The sequence below is a fragment of the Anser brachyrhynchus genome (genome assembly GCF_964034855.1).
Source record: "Anser brachyrhynchus genome assembly, chromosome: 6".
In the NCBI taxonomy this organism is placed as follows: Eukaryota; Metazoa; Chordata; class Aves; order Anseriformes; family Anatidae; genus Anser; species Anser brachyrhynchus.
This window is the reverse complement of record NC_137700.1, coordinates 40000330-40018659: the sequence shown is the minus strand read 5'-3', so window position 1 is coordinate 40018659 and position 18330 is coordinate 40000330. Positions and strand designations below refer to the sequence as shown.

General features: G+C 49.0%; 1 protein-coding gene and 2 long non-coding RNA genes across 8 annotated transcripts in view; 1 reads left to right on the top strand and 2 right to left on the bottom strand.

Moving 5' to 3' along the window:
• Positions 1–1835: 1835 nt before the first annotated feature.
• LOC308197126 lies at positions 1836–8647 on the bottom strand. Of its 2 annotated transcripts, XR_013952599.1 has the most exons (4): positions 8276–8647; positions 6642–6711; positions 5403–5470; positions 1836–4524 (listed from the first exon to the last, which is right to left on the bottom strand). It is a non-coding gene; the product is annotated as an uncharacterized lncRNA (long non-coding RNA). The 2 variants fall into 2 exon arrangements; XR_013952598.1 differs by having other exon boundaries at positions 6642–8647.
• A 2814-nt stretch (positions 8648–11461) lies between these two features.
• Positions 11462–16595, bottom strand: LOC308197123. Of its 2 annotated transcripts, none has more exons than XR_013952593.1 (2): positions 15963–16595; positions 11462–13357 (listed from the first exon to the last, which is right to left on the bottom strand). It is a non-coding gene; the product is annotated as an uncharacterized lncRNA (long non-coding RNA). The 2 variants fall into 2 exon arrangements; XR_013952594.1 differs by having other exon boundaries at positions 11462–13354.
• Positions 14500–18330, top strand: part of FGFR2 (fibroblast growth factor receptor 2) — an 83044-nt gene continuing 79213 nt past the window's right edge. For all 4 annotated transcript variants that reach the window (XM_080597113.1, XM_080597112.1, XM_080597111.1 and 1 more), the window contains exon 1: positions 14500–14949. The gene's annotated coding sequence lies outside the window, so the exon portion shown is untranslated. The remainder of the gene's footprint in view (positions 14950–18330) is intronic.

The window sequence follows — 18330 nt, the reverse complement described above, 5'->3', positions numbered from 1 at the left end:
GTGTCTGTGCGCTTTGGGCTTGTGGTGAATGCAACAGCTCCTTGCCTGTGTGCTGCGGGGCTTCGGTGTTGTGTTCATCTTGTGGTTTAATGATGTTTGATTCCACATGCTCTATTGGTAGGAGAGATGGGGGCTCTTGCGGGGGCTTGTGCCACCAGCTGCCGGTGTTCCTAGCGCGTTGTCGGGGCAGGGAGCTGCTGGAACACAACTTTGCTCCAACTGGACTTGCTGGGTGCTGTTGGCAGTGCTATGTACTGCTTCCATAACCCATTCGCTGCAAATCACCTCTCTCTTCTAAGCCCACCGGGCTATTCAATTGAAAAAGAAAGTTGCTGCAGTAGTGATATAGCGGTGTAACTCTAGGTTTTGCTGCGGGAGATGGGTGAGATCGTGGCATATGGGGATAACCTCTAAGAACAAAGGCTCGGTGGTGGGAAGAAACCCCATCACCACCACCCTGTGTGGGTTGAGGGCTTGGGGCCACAAGGCTGCTCCTACCTGGGAGCTGGGAGCCCGGAGCCATCAGAACAGGGGATGCGTTGCACCTTCATTGGATAGGTGGCATAGCTGGGGTGTGCTAGGAGCATGCCCTGCCACGATGACCATGCTTTATTTTCTTCCAAATGGTAACTTGGTCTAAAGAAAAGGACTGACTGTAATTTTGGTTACTCAGGAAATTACTGCATAGTAAACTTAACACTGTATCTTATTCTGTGCAAACCCTTTATAACAGCTTGTGCATTGCCCCACTCTTCTCTGTGTGGACAGAACAACATTAGTTTAAGGCTGCTTGCACGGAGAAAGGGCTCTTTAATAAGCCAAGTTATAATGAGGTTCTGCAGTTAAAAGCTAAAGCTGAAGAATACAGGACAATAATTAGGTGTGCATTCTTGGCCACTGAAGAATTTAATATCTGAAACAATTTGCCTAGGGACATGATGAATTCTCTCTTTGAAAATTTAAATTAAGATGGGGTTATTTTTTCTAAACAACCTGGTTCAACCAGAAGTTATGGTCTTGGTGCTGGAGCTTCTGGGATCGAACGTATGACCCAGGCAATATAAGAGTTCAGACTAGATCCTGCAAGCTTCTGCTCGGGTGAAGTGTTGGAATGTTATATTAAAGCATTGCTTACCCTAATGTTTTGGATCTTAGCTAATTCAACCTCCCCTACCTGTAGGAATGGGGAAAAAGTAAGAACAAATTATATTTTCAGATTACTTTTTTTTTCCTGGGCTGCGTTTTTTTTTTGTGTCTGTTCCTCAGTAACTTTGAACTGACATTAAATGTGTTTGACTTGAAAGGCTTTGTATCACCTTTAGAAGAGCTTCTTAATCTCTTTTCTTGTCCTGGGAAATGGTATAGAGCCTACCTGGTAGAATACTGGAGCAGAGGGATAATTTGCCAGGAAATACCCCAGGCCAAGCAATGAACTGCATAGTACAGCAGCCTTCTTTCTACTCATTTTCCTGCAAAAACAATCCATGTGTTTAAGTATTTCAGGAATGCAAAATAAAGTAATGGTAATGACTTTGAGCCGTTAAGAAGTATATTTTTTCTACTCTTCCCTTAGCATACTGCTGTGTAGAAGTGAGTTTCACAAAAGCCCCTGTGTCTGGCATGGCAGAGAGCTCCCCGCCCTAGGGCTGCCTCCTTAGGACAGGATTGCTGCCTTTTCTTCAGCCAGTGCCCCGCAGAGTGGTTGTAGCTGCATTCAAAGCGTTGCTACCTGCCTGAGCCGTCCCCTGTGTCCGCAGTCCCCTGCACCTAGTGGGGACCAGTATGGGCATAACTGGAGATATTACTGGACTACTGGAAATGACATGGGGGGGCAGGGGCAAGCAGTGCTCACACAGCTCTGGTGAACAGTTAGTAGCAGGTTTTTGATGAGAAGAAAGAAGGGAGTAAGAAAATGGTCTCTGTTACAACCCCACAGAGGGTTGTAACTCCTGCAATCCAGGAGTACCCTTCATACTCTTTTGGCAATGTAAAGATCTGCTAAAATAATTTGATATTGATGATCTAGATGAACCCTTGTGTTTATTGCAGATGACACTAAATTAGGAGGAGCTGCTGACTCCCCTGATAGTAGAGAGGTCTTGCAGAGAGATCTTGACAAGTTAGAGAGCTGGGCAATCGCCATCGGTATCAAGTTTAACAAGAGCAAGTGCTGGATTCTGCACCTGGGACAGGGCAGCCCCGGCTGGATGTACAGACTGGGGAATGCGAGGCTGGAGAGCAGCCCCACAGGAAGGGGTCTGGGGGTTCTGGTCAATGACAAGCTGAACACGAGCCAGCAGTGTGCAGTGACAGCCGAAAGGGCCAGCCGTGCCCTGGGGTGCCTCAAGCACAGCATGGCTAGCTGGGCGAGGGACGGATTGTCCTGCTCCGCTCCGCAATGGTGCGGCCTCACCTCAAGTGCTGTGTGCAGTTTGGGGCATCACAGTATAAAAACGACATAAAACTATTGGAGAGTGTCCAAAGGAGGTCTGTGAAGAATGGTGAAGGGCCTAGAGGGGAAAACATACGAGGATCAGCTGAGTTCCCTTGGTTTGTTCAGCCCAGAGCAGAGCAGGCCGAGGGGAGGCCTCATGGCGGCCTGCAGCTCCCTCACGAGGGGAGCGGAGGGGCAGGCGCTGAGCTCTGCTCTCTGGGGACAGCGACAGGACCCGAGGGAACGGCATGGAGCTGGGACAGGGGAGGGTCAGGCTGGGGGTTAGGGAAAGGTTCTGCACCCAGAGGTGGTCGGGCACTGGGGCAGGCTCCCCAGGGCAGTAGTCACAGCACCAAGCCTGCTGGAGTTCAAGGAGCGTTTGGACTGTGCTCTCAGTCATAGGGTCTGATTTTTGGGTGGCCTCGTGTGGAGCCAGGAGTAGGATTTGATGATCCTTGTGGGTCCCTTCCAACTCAGGATATTCTATGATTATTTCAGCTGTTCCTACATGAGAACCCTGAAGAAAAAGGAAAAGAGAGGCCCATTTGCACGGCCTATTTGTCTTTTTCTCTGTCACTAATGGTAGCGGTGAATGAATGCGTACAGGAGCTGAGAACTGTGAAATTTGTTTGTCTTGTGTGTGAATGAGGAGTCTTCTGATAATATTCCAGAATAGAAAGTAGATAAGGTGTTTTTTTGAAGAAATCAGTGTAGAGATTCTAGTGTATCTCATGATTTTACATTAAATTTATTGTTATCTGATTGATTAGCACTCAAACTGTGTCACAACTCTATCAGATTCCCTCTTTTGTACATTAAGAAATAATTCTAATAAATGTGGGTTATTTTTATTCTAAACAGAGAAGGGTTAGAGGAGAACTGAATTAGCTATTTTCTTCATGGAATGGTTTTGTGAAAAGCAGGTAATGCTCAAGGGACAAAATACCAGAAAATGATTATTTGACTTGTTATCAAGTGAAAGCCAGGATCCATCACTTTGCCAATGCTAAATTATTCTTCATTATGTATAAAACAGCTTCACAAATTCATATGACTTTTTAGAGACTAGTGCCCAGTATTCATTTAAACTAACAGAATAATCCATGTTTTCATTAAAAAAGAGCACTCTAAGAACAAAAAAAACCTGCATTTAAAAAAAATAAAGAATATTTCACTGATAAATGTTGATAAATGTGTTGATCTGCCAGTGTTTACTGAAAATAAATAGATAGACACAAGATTTTTCCTTGCAGAAGCTGCCTTTCCTGGCAATGAAATGCAGACCTGCAAAGCTCTGCTGGGTTGTAATCCCTGGCTGGCACTCAGGGCTGGCAGCTGGGAAAATTCTTATGTTCTTCTGACTTCATGGCTTTCATCAGCACAGACAGGCGGGGTGGCATTTTAAGGTTGTAGCTCACCAGGAGGGTACATATTAAGTTGGGAAGAATACCCTGAAGATGGGCAGTGTGTTGATTTATACAATGAATTTCAAAGCATACAATTGAGAAGTTTGTGTAGATAATTTTTGCTGGGCAGATGTTTCCACACTGGCCTGAGAAACACTCTATTTTAAAATGCTTCCTGGAGCGAATAGTCAATCTTTATTGTCCTAGGCTTGACTCTGGCTCTCTGTTCTTCAAATTCATACTTACTTCTAGAACAAATGTTTCTGCTAACAGATTCAATGTGATTTTTCACATTGTTTTTGTGGTCTAACATATTCAAGGAAAACAATTTTTCCTTTATATCAAAAAGGGAACATTCACCTAAGAAGAAAGTGAGTAAGAGCTGGCTATATGTGTGCCCCTTCTATCAGAAGAAGAAACACATGCATATGTTGAAACCATGAAAGATTTTGTTGACTTCTAATCAAAAAGAAAAAAAAAAAGAGAGCACACAGTGAGCTCCTGACAATTATCTATATATTTGTAGCTTATGTTTGTGACAATAAAGACGAGCCTTAACATTCCAGTAGATGAGGCCAGAGGCAGTGGGCAGAAGCCCTAATTGTAGACAAAGTAGATGGTATTGCCAGCTAGCTGCTGAAACCTTCTGTTGGTGTTTCTGTAAGATGCAGAGGGCCTGGAATACTGAATACACATAAACACTGTCAGAAAACTCCTCCTCCTCAAAGCACTTTGTGATGTCTCCAGACCCTTTTTACTAAATACCCGGCCACGCGGTGATGCTGTCTGAGTAAAGGAAATCATGGCTCTGAGGTGCTCCCTAGCAGCAGGTCCACTCAGTGTTAAGTGGATAGGAAGAGACAAAACCAAATGCATATAGCCAAGCCTTCCCCCAGCACAATGATATTTTGAATGGAAAACTGATCTTCGGGAGATTAGATACCCAGCCCTCACACGGAAATACTTTCCATTGCTTATCTGCAAGCCCCTCTGCAGTGTGGGTGAACTGAAGTCAAATATTACACTTTAAAAGACAATTACGTGTCCTTCACTTCCTCGAGCCCCTCAAAAGCCAAACAGCACTATCTAATCTAAACCACCCCAGCTCTTCTCCAGTCCCTCAGACATATGCTGCACATTACATTTCTGCAGAAATTCATTGCAGTCTGGTTCAGCAATCCCTTTGAAGTCCTTGGGAGCTTATCTGTACTCCAGGGAGACAGGGTGTGTCTCCTGGGCAGCTTGCATGCGACTGTAAAGCAGAAATCTACCCCAGAGGCCACAGGTGCCTCCCTGTCTCTGTCTCTCTTTTTTTTTTTTTTTTTTTCTGGCTATCAAGAAATCTCCAGAATTTATCCTAGAATAAAGGGCTGCATCCAAAGGCTGTCCGTTTTTGCTGAGGGTGTGAGGAGGAGCATAGCATGGGACACATCACGGTGTCCCGCAGGTCCCGTGGCAGGGGGACATGGTGTGCTGCCTTAAACAGGCGAGGGAGGGAGGAAGCAAGCTGGAGATGCTTCGTGTCCGTACACAAAGCTCCTTGGATTTAATACCAGAATTACCCATGTTCTGGTGAGCTCTGTCTGGAGGATCAGGCAGTGTCGCAGGAGCAGCTGCAGCAATTGCTTTCCTGGAAGAAAAAAAAAATAAAAAAGCTTTTGGAAAAGCACTGAAAGCAGCCACAGCTGCCCTTCTGTACAGCTGGGCAGGTAGAAACAAGGGGGAGCCAGCACTGAACACCCACCGAGCCTTTCCAGAGCACCCCAAGCCTCCGGGTGCCCTCCCCAGTGGCAGCCTTCCCCTGCCCACTATCCGGAGGGGATCCGGAGCCCCTGCGTCCCACGCAGCTATGGGCCCCCTTTCCTTGGGACCACGGATGCCCTCCCCAAAAAGACTAGAGAGGATGGTTTACTGCCACAGCACAGCAGAAGAAAGTCTGACATTAATCCTCAGATGAAAATGGCTGAGCAAGTCGGTTTGTGCTGATTTAAGGCTGTTCTTGTTACATTCTTGAAACTACTGAGGTTATTTTGTAATCCATGTGAATTACAGCTTGCGGCATTTTGAGCTAATCTTCACTTGCGTTTCACTTAACTATTCTTTATCTCCTGCCTGCTAGAATGTGTAGAAAAAATGCACATCATTTTTGAACCCCCAGTCTGTAGCCTCCGAGGTCTGTGCATCAAAAAACGCAGACAACATTCCTTGGGAACAGAGTCTGGGGGGGCTGATACGAGACCTTCCGATCTGCTGAAAGGTGACAGCTTCACAGCGCTGGCTCTCGGCTAGAGGAGGGTTCAGCCAAGCAGCACTCCTTCTGTTTATTTTCTGAATGTTTTGAGTGAACGCATGTCTCTATCGATGTTTAGAGAGTGGCAGCACTGGCGATGGCGTTTATTTATTCGCGAGATATGTATCATGCAAACAGCTGCGAGCTGCTTCTCCTCACGGCTCCGTTACCGCCTTCAGCCCCGACCCCGGCAGACCACCCCTGGCACCCCCGGCTAGCACAGCCTCCCTGGGAGGATCAGCCTCCTCCCTGGGAGGCCACTGTCTCTCTGTGCTGTGCTTCCCAAGCAAGAAACACGTCCTGAGGCTTCCTCGCCGCATAGAGCAAGGCGAGGGAAGTTCTGCCAACCATTCGCTTTCTGCTAGCTCTCTTCGAAGGGCCCCTTGGCTGGTGGGCTGGCACCTCAGCGGGTGTAAACTGATGAACAAGTCTAGCTTACACCAGATGTCCCAGGGCCTTTTCGGCAGTGTCCTTTTCACTTGCTGCTCAAACCCCCGTATTAAAAACTTACCAGTAGCGATAACCATCTCCAAAGGACCCAGCGCCACTTCTGGCTCTGAACGTTTCCCATCGCTGGAGCTCTGTGCAGCGGGCAAGAACATGGACACCTAGATCTGGGAAGATTTTTTTTCCCTCTATTGACTTTAATTTCCTTATCATCACCATTAACAGAAGTGCTCTAAGTGGGTAACAGTTTTGTCAGGTTTTTGGGTGCAAGACATGAGGAGGAGTTTCCTCCTGGGCCCATCTGGTGATCTCCTCAGCAGCTGAGGAGAGGAGGCCTCGGCATTAAAGCTTGGATGTGATATAGCTGAGGGCTGGACAGATTTTCCTGGAGGACGAAGCAGCTGGATCTCTCTAACATGATGGAACCACAGCGTGATTTTCTGCTGGGATCTTTTGCAAGTCAATGCCTGTGGCAGGTGGGGTTAACCAAAGGGAAAGAGACCACCCTCTGCTTTAGAGGAGCAGAAGGACGTGTTTCTCATCCCTGGTGAACTTCTTGTCACTGTCCTTTTACCTGCTATGGAGCAAACACTTGCTACTCTCACAGGCTCTTTTTCCTTTCTAGACAAGACCCAAACCTGCATTTCTGCCCTGCGTGGAATTAAAACCCTTCTGGACATTAACTTGTCTGGGCAACCTCTAGCATTGTTACACCAGGTTATTTCTATATACAAGATTTTAAGTGCAAACGAATTTAATGCTGACTATTGCTGGTGTCTCTTTGTTTGTGGGGACAGGGTTAAACAGCGTGTTAATTCTTATCTGTAAGTGATTTTTTTCCTGTTGAGCATAACTCCAAATGCAGCTTCTTTGCTTTTGGTTTAATTTTTCACTTCTTGCTTTCCCCCCAGCTCCCTCTTCGTTGTACCCTGCAGATCACAGTAGTTTCTGTTTAAAATGTCTCAGCCTCTCTGTTTTCCAGAATTTAATTGGGAGCCTGTTGCTACATGCTGAGCAGGGTGGGACTAGGAGTCTTTTTTTTTTTCTCTTTTCCCCTCAGAAAATAGGCTGCTGAATGTAAGGCTTCAGGGAATAAAATTTAAAGGAGAGGATTTGCCTTGTATTTTTTTTACTGGGTAGACACCTTGTTGGCCAGCATGGCATTTCACCCTTTGCATGCCATGAAAAGTTGTTAGTGCTGCTGTGACTGGGGCTGCAACGCTGCTCCGTGTCCCCACTGTGGGGGATCTCGGGGATGTTTTGCCTCTCTGCCTGCATTTCTGCTCTCGGGACCTGATCTTCCCAAGCAGCGCAGGGCTGGGGCCAGGAAGCTCTGCTCCCGCTGTACGCAGCCAGCTGGAAGGCAGCACGCAGCAAGGTCCATCAGCACTCGGTCTTCGCTCAGCACTTCACGGCCAAGGGGAAAGCAGGCGCTGCAAGGTGGGATCAGCACCGTGCTTGTCCACCAGCATCTGTCCGAACCGGCGCTGGCTGGGCCGGATGAGCTGGGACCCAGACACCACCTTCCCATGGCTGCGCTGGAGCGAGGGTGCTGTGCGGCTTTCTCAGCCTCAAAGCCTTTGTGCAGCTTGCTCTCAGTCTTTGCGCTCGTGATTATTTCAGACTGAGTGAGCAACAGACTGAAGACTTTAGAAATCTTGTTTATAACATTCCTTTTGCCCGAAATGCTCATGTTACCTGCTTGTCAAATGTCAGGTCGTCAGATAATCAAGCCCCGTTGGCTCTGCGAGGCTCTATTTAGCAAATTAAAGGAGCGGTAACCCTAGCTAACAATAAGAGCAAGCAGAAGAGTTCCTGCACATCCACCAGACCTGCCATATTCCTTCCACTAGAGGACGGTAGCTCTTGTGCACAGCCATCAGCAGCATTTTACAACAGAAGCTAGAATAAAGCAGCCCAACCCTTCCTGTAGAAACATGTTCCTTTCTAGTGGTTTTCACATAATGAATCCCAGTGAATATTTAACTAAGTCTCCCCTGTAATCAAGTTTCTGGCCTCCTCGCTTGTATCCACAATGTAAAACATTTCCTGATCTATTGCATTTAGCAGCCCTGGAAGCCTCCCGCAGTATCTGTTTCTCTGCTCAGCTGGCATCAGAAGAGCTGCGTGATTGTCGTTGGGTTTTCTCATCCAGCAAGCGCTGATACATACGGTGTTACCTGTTAGGAGATGGGAAGGATCTTTGGGACCTCAACCTGGCCATGTAAATCAAAAGCAGGCCTTCTCTTCAAGGCCTGAAATGCTGCTGCGTGTTCATACGTATAAGAACGTTCATTGCTGTGGGCATGAATATTCAGCGATCCAAGTCTAGATTTCATGCAAACTGAGCTGTCCTGTAATCCTCCCCTTAAAACACAGAAACATGAAGGAAAAAAGTGTGTGTCTGGGTCTGTGTGAAGGCGCCCTGGGCCTGCGGTGACTTGGGAAACCTTTCTGGGGTAAAACCTACGGCCTTTGTTTAAGGAAATCCATGTGTCTATATCAAATAGCAAATCTCTGTTTGTGCCTGGGCTTTGTCTGCCGGACCATTACCTTTTCACCTCATTTTTGGACTTGTGAACGTGGTTACGGAGTTAACAAACAAGGGCTGTTAAACCTCGAGGCGCCTCTGTTTACACGGAGGCTTTCTTGCGCAGGACAGTGGCTTCTCTCCAAGGCAATCCGGTTTCTCAGGTGAAATGGTGGCTACCTTAATCACCTGGCACACGGGGCGAGGAGCTCCTCTCACCTTGGGGACTGGGGTGGCAAAAGAGGTGGCTTTCACTGGAGGAGACACACACGGGATGAAGCAAATTCCTGCGAAAACTCTGGTAGGAGACGGAGGAGTGAAATTATGTGTGAAGGCCGGAAAGGGAAGAGAGAACACGAGGTGAGACTTCTCACTTACAGACGTTGGAGGGATGAGGAGAATGAGACAGGGAAATAGTTGTAGGCATTTAGTACCGCATTACTCTCGTATGCTCCAGGGCTGTAGAAAGTAAGAAGACGACTTATTTTTTGAACTTCTGCCATCTCCATGCCTTTCTGTGTCTGAAGCTGGGCCTGTGCAAGAGAGCTGGAGATGTGGAGCGTGGCTCTCCAGTGAAGGAGGTGGGAAGCAGGAGGGGTCTGCAGGGATGTGGTGCTCTGGGTGAGGAACCGTGTCCATGAGGATCAGCACACTACCTGCCCTGTGGATCCCTGCCACCAAGTTTTCTGCCACTCCCAGGGCTTAAACTGTGTAACAGGAGCCCTGGTGCAAGCTCCGCCGAGCACCTCCTGCTCTGAGGTTGTGCCTGGAAGTCATCGCTCGCTCGCCCGCTGAACCCTGTGGTGTCACCAGAGAAAAATCCCATCTGATGTAACGTTGCAGGGGAAGCTGCCACAACCACCAGTTGGTCTAGTTAGACAACGGAGCTTTAGTGAAACAAACCAGCATGTATTGATCAACTGGAAACAGAAAGTGCGCGGGCCAACAAGCCAAATGTATTCAAGATCTGTAACGGAAAGACAAATGGTCTTTGCAGCCTTTGTCTTCTCATTTTTATAAGTCTGCCTCTGTCTTGCTGTGCCCTGCTCAGCGCTGAGAAGGGTTTTATTCACATGGTTTCTGCTTAGGGGGATTCACTTTTTAAAGTTATTCTCCAACGGGTGCTTCTTTCCCCTGTCTTAGAAGAGATACTATTCCACAGCAGCCAGAGGTGCTCTACTAGGACACTGTGTAACAATTTTTTTTATGAAGGAATACACAATAAATTGAGGATTTTCTTTTATTTTGATAATTTAGTACTCAATATCTGCATTATGGAAGTGCCTGGAGGTTCCAGCCGAGCTCAGTGTCTTATTGTTCTAAGCCATGCATAAAAGCATGGTCAGAAATGAGGAGCTTACCATCTAAATAGATGAGATGAATAAAGGGTGGGAGACAGGAAACATCTATTATCCTCATTTCATAGCTAGAAAGTTTGGACATGGGCAGATTAAGTGACTTTCCCAGGACTGTATAGGAAAGCTGATGTAGAAGGACAGAAAGCTTCAAATGTCCAGTATCCCAGTGTAATACCCTGATTGTAACACACCACATTTCCTGTTCAAATATATCTCTTATTTAATAATAACAACAAGTATTTTTTGAATCTTTTCCTTAAGACATACAAAATGAGAGGCGTACCAGAGAAGTTACATGGCTACAGGGCATAAAAATCTGGAGAGAGTTCTGGTATTAAGTGCCATTACAAAACATCACTACAATGGTGAAAATAATCTCTTTTCCCAGTACTGCCTGAATTAATCTCTCAGAAGATTCTGCTATGCATAATGGAGAGGAAGATCAAAAATCGATAGGCAAAAGAAGTTAATTTTCCGCATGCTGTAGTTTAACCAAAATGAGTTTTTTTGTTGATAAACACCCAGTAAAACTATCTCTTTATGGCAATCCCCCTTCCTATGCACATTTTGCTGCAAAAGAACTCGGTAGCCAATGGTTCACGTTTTCACGGATAATTACTGAATGTAGTGACATTAAAGAAATTCTTATCTAATTTTTTCAGTTTAGCAGCATCTTGAAGTAACACAGAGAAGACTAGAGATGGAAGTTTCTCAGTAGCAGTTTTTATATTAGGATGGGTTCGTGTTTACATCAATGTGAAGTAATTTTCCCTTAGGACTCAGACAAATACATGGAGCAACTTTGCCTATCTCTGAAAATTAAAGGATGCAAGCTACTGAGACCAGACTTTCAGAAGTGGGTTCCTTTGGTACCCTAAAAAGCACAGCTCAAAGCTGTCAGGAAAAGGAGACATAAATACTTTGGAAACCAGCTGTCGGTGTTTGGGTTTGGGCACTTAGCTTTAGAAGAACTTAAAAAAACCAAACAAACAATAATAATAAAAAAGGACAAATATTTAATTGTATCCAGCATGGTCAAGAAAATTTTTGGACAGGACAGAAATAACAGGGAAGAAATGTTGTTTTCCCATTATCGTCTGTGGAGAAGCGAAGTCCTCAGCCATGTTCATGGCTCAATTAGGATGCAGATGATTTTTCCCATAGTTCTCCATAGCTTTAATGCGTGTTTTTTGCTTTTCCTTTTCTGTGTTGTGTTCCTATTTCAGCTGGTAGAAGTGTTGCATGTTAGCAAGTCCAGCACCTGGAGAATAGGCTGGCACTGGAGAATGTGCTTCCATCACGTACCTTTGCGGTCTGCCGGCGGTGTGGTGGGAGCTGTGACTTCTTCCTCGCGTAGCTCCCATGGAGGACCGGGTCTCCACAGGCCCTGCCTTCACCGGTACCTCCAGCACTTCAAAAAGGGTCAGAGACTCTGCGAGGGTTAGAACTGAGGAGTGCTCAGCAGCCGCGTGTTATGTTTGTTTCTAAGGTGACCTTTCCACATTATTCAAGGGAATTAGTTGCCTGCCTCACCTCATCTCTCAACAGACACAAGTTGTCTTCTGCTTAAACTTCCACCTTCGCTCCTCAAAGTGCTTTGCTTGGGCTCTGGTGGATCCAGCTCAGGGGCAGCCTGAAGTCAGGCGTGCCTTCTCCTTACCCCGTTGGGCAATGGCGATGCCTGGTGGCAACCAACGCATCTCCTTGCCCTCCTCACCTCTCCATGCTGACGGGGCCCAGCCGGGCCTTGTGGCCCCACAGCTGCCTGGTGCCGTGCCCCTGGAGAACATTTTACCTCATCCCTTGCTGCGTGCGGTGTGGCAGGGGGACCAGGGTCCAGCTGACAGCGGTGACAAAGGGCTGGCAGCGCTGAAAGATTCAATTTAACTTGCTTTCTCCTCCCCCGCTCCCATATGCGAGGGGACAGCCCTGTTCGTGCTTTTGAAACCGGCGGGGCAAAGGAGCATTGGTGTCCTCATTTTCCTTCCTCCCTATTGATGTATCATTGCCAGGATGAAAAAGGACGTCTCAAGAGCTTTTGAAAAAATGGGTGACTACTCAAGACATTTTATAAAGGAGGAAGAATGGGAAAGAAAATAGAACTCGGTAGGGGGTAGAAGGAGCCTGAATGTGCGCCTTGTCTGTCTTTTCTTTCGCTTGAAACCTGGAGCTGTTGTTCCTATTTCAGTTCAAACTGTCACCTTTAGTTCATGATGGCTTTACTGCCCTTGCTCCTGAACCTCAACAGATTGGGGCTTATTTACCTATTCACACTCCTCTGTGGAACCTCATTAATAGGCTTATTAGCCACACCATTCACGTGCAGGAGGGCTCACAAAAAAGATCCCAGCCACTTTGAGAGGAGGAGGAAAAAACTGTAAAGAGATTATGCTCTCATTCAGCAGCCTAACTGCTATGAAAGGCTCCCTGGGCCCACTGAGATCTCTTGAAGCCTAAATATGATGACAGAATTGATCCCCCCGCCCGCCCCCCCTTCTAATTCCAAACATGCTTCTGCTTTTCTCTCCGATGGAGGAGTTCGGCTGCTGTGGGCCACTTTAAGAGAATGTGGCTCGTTGGGGAGAATAGGGTGCTATTGATAGACTGCTATCTTTTCATCCCAAAAAAGAATAAATTCTGACAAGTGCTTCCAGACATTGGGAATAGGTGTTCTGATTTGTTATTTTTAGTGGAATGCTTCCTTTTCTTTCAGAGCATGCAAAGATACCGATGAATGGGGAAAGGTATCGTAGCTTCCTGTGCCGGACAATAATTTATGTGAGAATGCGTTAACAATGTTTTCAATGGGCAGTGGACATGCCTGGAGCTGGGAAAATTGGATCTTGACGGTGACATCGCAGCTTCTCAATTAGAACATTCAAACGTCTGCTGCTTTAGGAACGACAAAAAAAAAATAAATAAATTAAACCTGTGTTTCTAATCAATTACAAATTTGTCTGCTGCCCCTCACAAAGCTCACATTGCTGCTGGTGGCGGTGGGGAAGTACTTTCTGGGAGGTGAGTACGTACTACCCAGAAAACTTGTTTTCATGTTTTGGTGTCTGGAAGTATGTAAATGCGGGGTCACGCTGTGCAGCGCAGCCACAGCCCTCGACAATCCCCTCGATCGATATTGCATGCAACGTATAAAACGCACAGTCGAGCTATGCTTAAATAAAGTAACATTAAATTGATCAACAGTGATTTAATTTGAGGCAACCCCCACTTATTGATTCGGTTGTCAAGCTGATTCCACAAAGCAAGCAGTAACACAGGCTCTGTATTAGCACCCCTTTAGCTAATGGTATCTCAAGTAAACGTTTTGCTAAGCAAATATCAGTCTAAGTTATACCGAATTTTAGATAGTAATATTGGGGACTGTCCTAAATCCGGGTGCCTAGGCAAATCCTGTTTGCAGAACCGTCACGCAGCAAGGTGCAGCGTGGGGTCAGCCCAAAATGCCAGTGCACTAAGAGGCAGCTGGGCTGTCTGCGCCGTCGGAGCGGGCCGTGGGGCTGCCAGCCGCGGTTTCTGATCCCAAACCCTCTGATCCCAAAGCCCCTCCTGGGCAGCTTCCCGGGGCCGTGCTGCTTTTGGGGCCGCGCTCCCCGGTGCCAGAGCCGGGGCCGGGCTCTCCCCTCGTAGGGGTCTGCGGGATGCGCATCCCAGCTCCGGGGGGGAGCGGGCGGGACGGCGGCGGGACCCCAGCTCCCCTCCTTCTCTTTTTCCTCTTTTTAGGGCTGAGGGGACACCTTCTAGGGTCGAGGGGCTCGGCCGGGCCATCCCCGACTGGGAGAGGGCACCGGGACCAGGGGCAGGGACGGGGCAGGGGCTCGGGCAGAAGCAAGGGCAGGGGAAGGGATAGGGAAAGGGGCAGGAGAAGGGATAGGGGAAGGAATAGGGGCAGGGGCAGGAGAAGGGATAGGAGAAGGTATAGGGGAAGGAATAGGGGCAGGGGCTCCGCACCGCGGCCGCCGCGATTGGGCAGAGCCTCGCAGCGCCGTCCAGGAAACGGCTCGGGTTGCAGCGGGGGGAGTGACCGGGGGAGGGAGGAAGGAGCCGGAGGAGTGTGTGCGAGGAGAGGGAGAGAGGGAGGGGAAAAAAAAAAAAAAAAAAAGAAAGAAAGAAGGAAAAAAAAAAAAAAGAGGGGGTTGTCGGCTTGACAAAGCTGCGGGCGGCTGGATGGAGCGGAGCGGGCCCCGCGCTGCTCTGCTCGGCGATGCCCGCTCGGGGGAGGAGGCTGCTGGCGCCGGGCACGGCGGGCTCGCCCCTGTGAGGCGGTAGCCGCTGCAGCCCAGCCAGGGCACGGGGCCGCCGGGCCGGCCGCCGCCTCGCCTCCCTGCCGAGCCCCGAGCCCCGCGGGGGCTGCGGGCTGTGCGGCCGGGGCTGCCCGCACGGTGAGGAGCAGCGCCCCTGCCCCGGCCGGCGCCTCCCCTCAGCCCCCCGCCGCTGCCGAGCCCGCCCGCGGAGCTCCGCGCCTGCAGGTAACCGGGGCGGGGGGGGGACACACGAAACGGGGACAAAACGGGGGAGACCCGGCGAGACGGGACCCGGAGCGGGTCCCGGGTGGCGAGCGGCGGGGGGCGGGATGCGGGGCTGGGGTCCCCCGGGGCTCCGCTGCCGGCCGGGGCTCGCTCCCTGCCCGCTTTTTGCCGGCTCTCTTCCCTCTTTTTGCCCTCTTTCTGCCCTATTCCTGCTTTAGTTGTGCTTTATTTCTCCCCTCCTTCTGCCCGTTCCCTGCCGCTGCCGCGAAACCCCGCGGGACGCTTCGCGGCGCTGACAGCGGGACGGCGGCGGGGGCAGCGGGGACGGGACGGGAGGAGGATGGGGATGGGGATGGGATCGGGATGGGGATGGGGATGGGATCGGGATGGGATGAAGCTGAGGAGCCCCCCCGGAGCGGAGAGGGGCCGGCGGCACGGAACAGCCCCGTCCCGGGGCAAGAAGCCCTCGCTGGGCTCTATCTGGCTATATAGATAGATTTAAATGCAAAGCGGCCCGTTCAAACAGTGAGCCATTATGCGCTTGGTGTGAAACGCTATCAACATTTAAAACTTCATTGTCTCCTTTGTACCAAATCCCTGTAAATCTTCCACTGGCCTTTACTCATTTTCATCTGAAAAGCCTGTTTGGGCTGAATAGACAGCAATCAGCAGCCTCTGGATTTCTCTCTCTCTCTGGAATGTCAATTAAAATGCAGATTTTTTTTTTTTTTTCCTGATCTCTTAGTGGCAAAAGACTTGAGAAAAACAGGATAGTCCTGGAAAGCAAATGAAAGAAGTTCAAACAATGCAAAAGTACTGAAGCTGCCAGCCGGTTCCCATTAGTCCTCCAGAATTAATGTTTAATAGCTGTGATGCTCAGATTTGCTTGGAAACTGAACCGGGATGAGGAGGCTAGTTGGATATATCCGTGTGTGCGTCCATATATACGCATCGATATGTAAATAGGTGTAAATATTTAAATAAATAAATGCTAGTTTGAGAGCTTTACCTACCTGGGTGTTTCTGGTGAAGCCACTCGGCTGCTGGGTGCCGCTTTGCGGGGTGCGAGCCCCGTTTCATTCAGCTTTTCCTATTCCCTGCTCAACAGAGAAAGATGCTAAAGAGCCGTGGAGCGAGCCCTGTATTGATTTGGTTAACATACTCTACAAATTGTGCTCTCCCTGGGGAGTGATAAACATCTTATAAAAAACAATGGAAGTAGATTAAAAAGAACACTGAGCATTGAATTTAATTAATGCCACTGCTGAACAAGTACTACTTGTTTGTGTGCGAGCGCGTTTAAACTGAAGTACAGCTTGGAGGAATTTGGTTGGGCTCCCAAACCCGTCTGCTTTCCCATGCTTGTCAGTTTGGCAAAGAAATTTGGGCAGGTATGTGACGAGGTGAAAATTGACTTGATGAGCGAGTGGCAAGGAGAGCCATCAATCACGGGAGGCTGACAACTCCTCCCCGAAGTGTAGGCTGAGAAGAGAGACAGAGTTCCCTTTCAAGGGGAAAAATAAACACTACGTGTGGCTTTCACTGAGTCTGAGACTCCAGGAGGGATTATGGTATTGTAGTCAGGAAGCCAGAATTGTGGAGGCCAAAAAGCATGCTGGGGCTGTGTTCCAAACACTGCCATAGAGGTACATAATTACCCGGCGCAGGAGGTCTTTCCAGGGAGTCGTCCCCCAGCAACTGTGGCGATTGAACTATGAAAAGAATTTGGGTTCGTTTCATCTTCGCTGGACTCCGCTTGGTTTGGGAAAGGGCAGCCCTCAAACCGCGGTCGCGGTGGCGGTGGTAAAGCCTCGCGGTTCCACGGGTGGGCCCCGAGCTCCCGTTTTTCCTTTGCTGCACCCTCGCGAGCCTCGGCTTTGGCTTTTCTGTCGCCCTGTGGAGGAAGAGCCCCGTCTTTCTGCTGGCAGATGTTCAGGTGCAGAAGCGGGCAGAAACCTCCAGGTGAGGAGCCGCCTTGTCAGGTGGCCTCGTGCCGCGGCTTGTGGTGAGGGCAGCAGCCCTGTACATGCTTTACAGGGCATCGAGCACAGCCTAAAAATCTTCCTCCGCCGAGAAGTAGGTGGAATTAATGCTGCTGAGAAAGGAGTCTGGGATGTATGGTAGCGTTCTGGTATGTTGTCTTTTTGCAAAAATGTGATTAAGTTTTGCATTCATATACGTAGCCTGTAATCAGGCTTTGCAGGATGATTTATGGGAATGAAATTAGCATTGCAGGCAGCCTGTTAATTAGGATTTATGCCCGCTTTACAGCTGGATAAACTGAGCCGCAGAGCGGGGGCTGTCAGGCAGTCAGGTGGCGGTGGCCGCGAGGGCTCGCTCGGGTCCCTCGCCAAAGGCAGACCCGTCAGGGCCACCTCCCCACCTGCTCTGCCCTCGCTTAAAGAAGTGCTCAGCGAGCTCCTCGTGAGTGTCTGTGCAGTGGCCTGGTGGCGGTCTTGCTGGAGATGTGGTGCTGGGTGCTAGCTTGTGGTCACGCTCTGCTTCAGCCCCTGCCGCAGGGATGGAGCGTGGGGCTGAGGGGGACAAGCTCGCCCCAAAGTGTCGGGGGTTCACCTGGAGTACTGTGTGTGAACTGTTTCCCCAATTATTTATATCCTCTAAAACCGGTTCCTGCTGACCCCAGAAGTTACGTAGGTTACTGCGTGCCCCAGGTACAAGATACCTCCACAGCACGTCTGCCCGTAGCCCTGGGAACTGGGGTCGGGTGTTCCAGCCCTCAGCTGAAGGTTAAGGAAATCCGAATAAACCCCTTAAAGGTTGGCTCAGCAAAGGGGGAACATTTGTCCACGTTTCTGAGTACTGGATGCTGAGGAACTGCAGCACATCCAAATGACAGGCTTCTTACTTTTATTTTTATTTTTTTTTTTTCCTTTTGACGGGTGAGGGCAGGAGGGAGAAGAGAGGTTTTATGTTGTTCTTTCCTTCAAGAGCAGTGCTCTCAGAGCTTCAGTTGGGTTTCGTTCGTTGCATCTCAGGTGAATCACTGGCCAGAGCAGAACGACTGCTGCAGTCCCTTGATGTACCCATTTCGTGAGGGGTACCATCTTTTTTTTTTTTTCCTGGGGAGGAGAACAAGGTGCACTTGTCTGGGTGAGCTGTTGGGTCGCCCTCTGAGGATGCTCTTTTCACCGCCCGCCCGGCACCTGGCTGTGGTGCCAGCAGGTCTCCTGAAGCTGCTTTGGCGCTGTTCCTCTTCTCTCTTCCATCAGCCCGTGGCAGTAATACCGAGCAGTCACCTCCATCTATTTAAATTAGTTTTATGGGGAATTAATTAAACTTCTCCCCCCCCCCCCCCCCCAACTGAAAAGCATGTATTAAAAAGCATCTTTGAGTGAGAGGGATCAGCAACCTGTATGAGCA